The sequence below is a fragment of the Ambystoma mexicanum genome, chromosome 5q (genome assembly GCF_040938575.1).
Source record: "Ambystoma mexicanum isolate Mex_15411 chromosome 5q, UKY_AmexF1_1, whole genome shotgun sequence".
In the NCBI taxonomy this organism is placed as follows: domain Eukaryota; kingdom Metazoa; phylum Chordata; class Amphibia; order Caudata; family Ambystomatidae; genus Ambystoma; species Ambystoma mexicanum.
The window spans coordinates 12868464-12875594 of record NC_090933.1 but is presented as its reverse complement, the minus strand read 5'-3'; positions in this window follow the sequence as shown (position 1 = coordinate 12875594).

The following is a 7131-nucleotide window of genomic DNA, read 5'->3' as shown; positions in this document are numbered from 1 at the left end:
TCCAACTCATGTCTCCCAGCACCCCCACCCCCCAGCAGTGCAGGGCACCCGCCACCAGGCCCCCACTCATGTCCCCCTGCACCCCCACCCCCCAGCAGTCAGGGGCACCCTCCACCAGGCCCCCACTCATGTCCCCCTGCACCTCCACCCCCAGCACTGTGGTGCACCCTCCACCAGGCCCCCACTCATGTCCAACTCATGTCTCCCAGCACCCCCACCCCCAGCAGTGCAGGGCACCCTCCACCAGGCCCCCACTCATGTCCCCCTGCACCCCCACCCCCCAGCACTGTGATGCACCCTCCACCAGGCCCCCACCCATGTCCAACTCATGTCTCCCAGCACCCCCACCCCCCAGCAGTGCAGGGCACCCTCCACCAGGCCCCCACTCATGTCCCCCTGCACCCCCACCCCCCAGCAGTCAGGGGCACCCTCCACCAGGCCCCCACTCATGTCCCCCTGCACCCCCACCCCCAGCACTGTGGTGCACCCTCCACCAGGCCCCCACTCATGTCCAACTCATGTCTCCCAGCACCCCCACCCCCAGCAGTGCAGGGCACCCTCCACCAGGCCCCCACTCATGTCCCCCTGCACCCCCACCCCCCAGCACTGTGATGCACCCTCCACCAGGCCCCACCCATGTCCAACTCATGTGTCCCAGCACCCCCACCCCCCAGCAGTGCAGGGCACCCTCCACCAGGCCCCCACTCATGTCCCCTTGCACCCCCACCCCCCAGCATTGCAGGGCACCCTCCACCAGGCCCCCACTCATGTCCCCCTGCGCCCCCACCCACCAGCAGCCAGGGGCACCCTCCACCAGGCCCCCACTCATGTCCCCCTGCACCCCCACCCACCAGCAGCCAGGGGCACCCTCCACAGGCCCCCACTCATGTCCAACTCATGTCCCCCTGCACCCCCATCCACCAGCAGCAGGGGTACCCCCCACCAGGCCCCCACTCATGTCCCCCTGTACCCCCACCCCCCAGCATCCAGGGGCACCCTCCACCAGGCCCCCACTCATGTCCAACTCATGTCTCCCAGCACCTCCGCCCCCCAGAAGTGCAGGGCACCCTCCACCAGGCCCCCACTCATGTCCCCCTGCACCCCCACCCACCAGAGGCCAGGGGCACCCTCCACCAGGCCCCCACTCATGTCCCCCTGCACCCCCACCCCCCAATAATGTGGTGCACCCTCCACCAGGCCCCCACTCATGTCCAACTCATGTCTCCCAGCACACCCACCCCCCAGCAGTGCAGGGCACCCTCCACCAGGCCCCCACTCATGTCCCCCTGCACCCCCACCCCCCAGCAGTCAGGGGCACCCTCCACCAGGCCCCCACTCATGTCCCCCTGCACCCCCACCCCCAGCACTGTGGTGCACCCTCCACCAGGCCCCCACTCATGTCCAACTCATGTCTCCCAGCACCCCCACCCCCCAGCAGTGCAGGGCACCCTCCACCAGGCCCCAACTCATGTCCTCCTGCACCCCACCCCCCAGCAGTCAGGGGCACCCTCCACCAGGCCCCCACTCATGTCCCCCTGCACCCCCACCCCCAGCACTGTGGTGCACCTTCCACCAGGCCCCCACTCATGTCCAACTCATGTCTCCCAGCATCCCCACCCCCAGCAGTGCAGGGCACCCTCCACCAGGCCCCCACTCATGTCCCCCTGCACCCCCACCCCCCAGCAGTCAGGGACACCCTCCACCAGGCCCCCACTCATGTCCCCCTGCACCCACCACCCCCATCATGCAGAGGCACCCTACACCAGGCCCCCACTCATGTCCAACTCATGTCCCTCTGCACCCCCACCCACCAGCATCCCGGGGCACCCTCCACCAGGCCCCCACTCATGTCCCCCTGCATTCCCACACCCCAGCAGTGCAGGGCACCCTCCACCAGGCCCCCACTCATGTCCCCCTGCACCCCCACCCCCAGCACGGTGGTGCACCCTCCACCAGGCCCCCACTCATGTCCAACTCATGTCTCCCAGCACCCCCACCCCCCAGCAGTGCAGGACACCCTCCACCAGGCCCCCACTCATGTCCCCCTGCACCCCCACCCCCCAGCACTGTGGTGCACCCTCCACCAGGCCCCAACTCATGTCCAACTCATGTGTCCCAGCAACCCCACCCCCCAGCAGTGCAGGGCACCCTCCACCAGGCCCCCACTCATGTCCCCCTGCACCCCCACCCCCCAGCAGTGCAGGGCACCCACCACCAGGCCCCCACTCATGTCCCCCTGCACCCCCACCCACCAGCAGCCAGGGGCACCCTCCACCAGGCCCCCACTCATGTCCCCCTGCACCCCCACCCACCAGCAGCCAGGGGCACCCTCCACCAGGCCCCCACTCATGTCCAACTCATGTCCCCCTGCACCCCCATCCACCAGCAGCCAGGGGCACCCCCCACCAGGCCCCCACTTATGACCCCCTCCACCCCCAACCCCCAGCATCCAGGGGCACCCTCCACCAGGCCCCCACTCATGTCCAACTCATGTCTCCCAGCACCTCCACCCCCCAGCAGTGTAGGGCACCCTCCACCAGGCCCCCACTCATGTCCCCCTGCACCCCCACCCCCCAGCAGCCAGGGGCTCCCTCCACCAGGCCCCCACTCATGTCCCCCTGCACCCCCACCCCCCAGCAGCCAGGGGCACCCTCCACCAGGCCCCCACTCATGTCCCCCTGCACCCCCACCCACCCGCATCCAGGGGCACCCTCCACCAGGCCCCCACACTTGTCCAACTCATGTCCCCCTGCACCCCCACCCCCAGCACTGTGGTGCACCTTCCACCAGGCCCCCACTCATGTCCAACTCATGTCTCCCAGCGCCCCCACCCCCCAGCAGTCAGGGGCACCCTCCACGAGGCCCCCACTCATGTCCAATTCATGTCTCCCAGCACCCCCATCCCCCAGCAGTGCAGGGCACCCTCCACCAGGCCCCCACTCATGTCCCCCTGCACCTCCATCCCCCAGCAGACAGGGGCACCCTCCACCAGGCCCCCACTCATGTCCCCCTGCACCCACCCCCCCATCATCCAGGGGCACCCTCCACCAGGCCCCCACTCATGTCCAACTCATGTCTCCCAGCACCCCCACCCCCCAGCAGTGCAGGGCACCCTCCACCAGGCCCCCACTCATGTCCCCCTGCACCCCCACCCCCCAGCAGCCAGGGGCACCCTCCACAAGGCCCCCACTCATGTCCCCCTGCACCCCCACCCCCCAGCATCCTGGGGCACCCTCCACCAGGCCCCCACTCATGTCCCCCTGCACTCCCACCCCCCAGCAGTGCAGGGCACCCTCCACCAGGCCCCCACTCATGTCCCCCTGCACCCCCACCCACCAGCAGCCAGGGGCACCCTTCACCAGGCCCCCACTCATGTCCCCCTGCACCCCCATGCCCCAGCACTGTGGTTCACCCTCCACCAGGCCCCCACTCATGTCCAACTCATGTCTCCCAGCACCCCCAGCCCCCAGAAGTGCAGGGCACCCTCCACCAGGCCCCCACTCATGTCCCCCTGCACCCCCACCCCCCAGCAGTGCAGGGCACCCTCCACCAGGCCCCCACTCATGTCCCCCTGTACCCCCACCCACCAGCAGCCAGGGGCACCCTCCACCAGGCCCCCACTCATGTCCCCCTGCACCCCCACCCCCCAGCAGCCAGGGGCACCCTCCACCAGACCCCACTCATGTCCCCCTGCACTCCCACCCCCCAGCAGCCATGGGCACCCTCCACCAGGCCCCCACTCATGTCCAACTCATGTCTCCCAGCAGCCCCACCCCCCAGCAGTGCAGGGCACCCTCCACCAGGCCCCCACTCATGACCCCCTGCACCCTCACCCCCCAGCAGCTAGGGGCACCCTCCACGAGGCCCCCACTCATGTCCCCCTGCACCCCCACCCCCCAGCAGCCAGGGGCACTCTCCACCAGGCCCCCACTCATGTCCCCCTGCACCCCCACCCACCAGCATCCAGGGGCACCCTCCACCAGGCCCCCACTCATGTCCCCCATGCACCCCCACCCCCCAGCAGTCAGGGGCACCCTCCACCAGGCCCCCACTCATGTTCCCCTGCATCCCCACCCCCCAGCACTGTGGTGCACCCTCTACCAGGCCCCCACTCATGTCCCCCTGCACCCCCACCCCCCAGCAGCCAGGGGCACCCTCCACCAGGCCCTCACTCATGTGCCCCTGCACCCCCACCCCCAGCAGCCAGGGGCAACCTCCACCAGGCCCCCACTCATGTCCCCCTGCACCCCCACCCACCAGCATCCAGGGGCACCCTCCACCAGGCCCCCACTCATGTCCCCCTGCACTCCCATCCCCCAGCAGTGCAGGGCACCCTCCACCAGGCCCCCACTCATGTCCCCCTGAACCCCCACCCACCAGCAGCCAGGGGCACCCTCCACCAGGCCCCCACTCATGCCCCCCTGCAACCCCACCCCCCTGCATTGTGGTGCACCCTCCACCAGGCCCCACTCATGTCCCCCTGCACCCCCACCCCCCAGCAGTGCAGGGCACCCTCCACCAGGCCCCCACTCATGTCCCCCTGTACCCCCACCCCCGAGCAGCCAGGGGCACCCTCCACCAGGCCCCCACTCATGTCCCCCTGCACCCCCACCCACCAGCATCCAGGGGCACCCTCCACCAGACCCCCACTCATGTCTCCCTGCACCCCCACCCCCCAGCAGTCAGGGGCACCCTCCACCAGGCCCCCACTCATGTCCCCCTGCACTCCCACCCCCCAGCAGTGCAGGGCACCTTCCACCAGGCCCCCACTCATGTCCCCCTGCACCCCCACCCACCAGCAGCCAGGGGCACCCTTCCCCAGACCCCCACTCATGTCCCCCTGCACCCCCATGCCCCAGCACTGTGGTTCACCCTCCACCAGGCCTCCACTCATGTCCAACTCATGTCTCCCAGCACCCCCAGCCCCCAGAAGTGCAGGGCACCCTCCACCAGGCCCCCACTCATGTCCCCCTGCACCCCCACCCCCCAGCAGTGCAGGGCACCCACCACCAGGCCCCCACTCATGACCCCCTGCACCCCCACCCACCAGCAGCCAGGGGCACCCTCCACCAGGCCGCCAGTCATGTCCCCCTGCACCCCCACCCGCCAGCAGCCAGGGGCACCCTCCACCAGGCCCCCACTCATGTCCAACTCATGTCCCCCTGCACCCCCATCCACCAGCAGCCAGGGGCACCCTCCACCAGGCCCCCACTCATGTCCCCCTGCACCCCCAACCCCCAGCATCCAGGGGCACCCTCCACCAGGCCCCCACTCATGTCCAACTCATGTCTCCCAGCACCTCCACCCCCCAGCAGTGCAGGGCACCCTCCACCAGGCCCCCACTCATGTCCCCCTGCACCCCCACCCCCAGCAGCCAGGGGCACCCTCCACCAGGCCCCCACTCATGTCCCCCTGCACCCCCACCCCCCAGCAGCCAGGGGCACCCTCCACCAGGCCCCCACTCATGTCCCCCTGCACCCCCACCCACCCGCATCCAGGGGCACCCTCCACCAGGCCCCCACAAATGTCCAACTCATGTCTCCCAGCACCCCCACCCCCCAGCAGTGCAGTGCACCCTCCACCAGGCCCCCACTCATGTCCTCCTGCACCCCCACCCCCCAGCAGTCAGGGGTACCCTCCACCAGGCCCCCACTCATGTCCCCCTGCACCCCCACCCCCCAGCACTGTGGTGCACCTTCCACCAGGCCCCCACTCATGCATACTTGCCAACCCTACCGATTTAGGCGGTAGGATACCGCTTTTTAAGCAGTCCTACCGCCTACCGATTTTTTGACACCAAATACCGATTTTTTTGGAAATTTTTTTTTTTTTTTTTTTTTTTTTGCCCACGCCAGCTCGGGGGAGTCTTTCAAGGGCTCCCCCGAGCTGGCGTACCGGGAGAATGCCCGGAATGCAGGCTTTTAATGTCAAAGGCACCCACGGCGGTGGGCGAAAGTGCCCCTCCGCCGCGGGTGCCTTTGGCAAAAGGCGCCATTAGTCCCCCACCACGCCAGCTTGGGGGAGTCTTTCAAGGACTTCCCCGAGCTGGCGTAGCGGGAGAAGGCGTGGCATGCAGGCTGTTAATGTAAAAGGCACCCACGGCGGTGGGCTAAAAGCGCCCCTCCGCCGCAGGTGCCTTTGGCAAAAGGCGCCATTAGCCCCCCACCACGCCAACTCGGGGGAGTCTTTCAAGGACTTCCCCGAGCTGACGTAGCGGGAGAAGGCACGACATGCAGGCTGTTAATGTCAAAGGCACCCACGGCGGTGGGCTAAAAGCGCCCCTACGCCGCGGGTGCCTTTGGCAAAAGGCGCCATTAGTCCCCCACCACGCCAGCTTGGGGGAGTCTTTCAAGGACTTCCCCGAGCTGGCGTAGCGGGGGAAGGCGCAGTATGCAGGCTTTTAATGTCAAAGGCACCCACGGCGGTGGGCTAAAAGCGCCCCTCCACCACGGGTGCCTTTTGGCCAAAACGTGCCATTAGCCCCCCACCATGCCAGCTCGCGGGAGTCTTTCAAGGACTTCCCCGAGCTGGCGTAGCGGGAGAAGGCGCAGCATGCAGGCCTTTGATGTAAAAGGCGCCCACGGCGGTGGTCTAAGGGCGCCCCTCCGCTGCGAGTGCCTTTCACAAAAGGCGCCATTAGCCACCCACCACGTCAACTCCGGTGAGTCTTTCAAGGACTCCCCCGAGCTGGCGTGATGGCAGAAGGCGTGGCAGGCGCCTCATTGTCATTGAATGCACGCGCGGCGGCGGGCTCATTCAATGACAATGGGCTGCTGGCGCGCCCTATTCCTATCATTACCTCCTCGCCTGACTATTTTTTAAACTTTAAGATTCCTACAGATTTTTGGTCACAGAATGTTGGCATGTATGCTCATGTCCAACTCATGTCTCCCAGCACCCCCACCCCCAGCAGTGCAGGGCACCCTCCACCAGGCCCCCACTCATGTCCCCCTGCACACCCACCCCCCAGCAGTCAGGGGCACCCTCCACCAGGCCCCCACTCATGTCCAACTCATGTCTCCCAGCACCCCCATCCCCCAGCAGTGCAGGGCACCCTCCACCAGGCCCCCACTCATGTCCCCCTGCACCTCCATCCCCCAGCAGCCAGGGGCACCCTCCACCAGGCCCCCA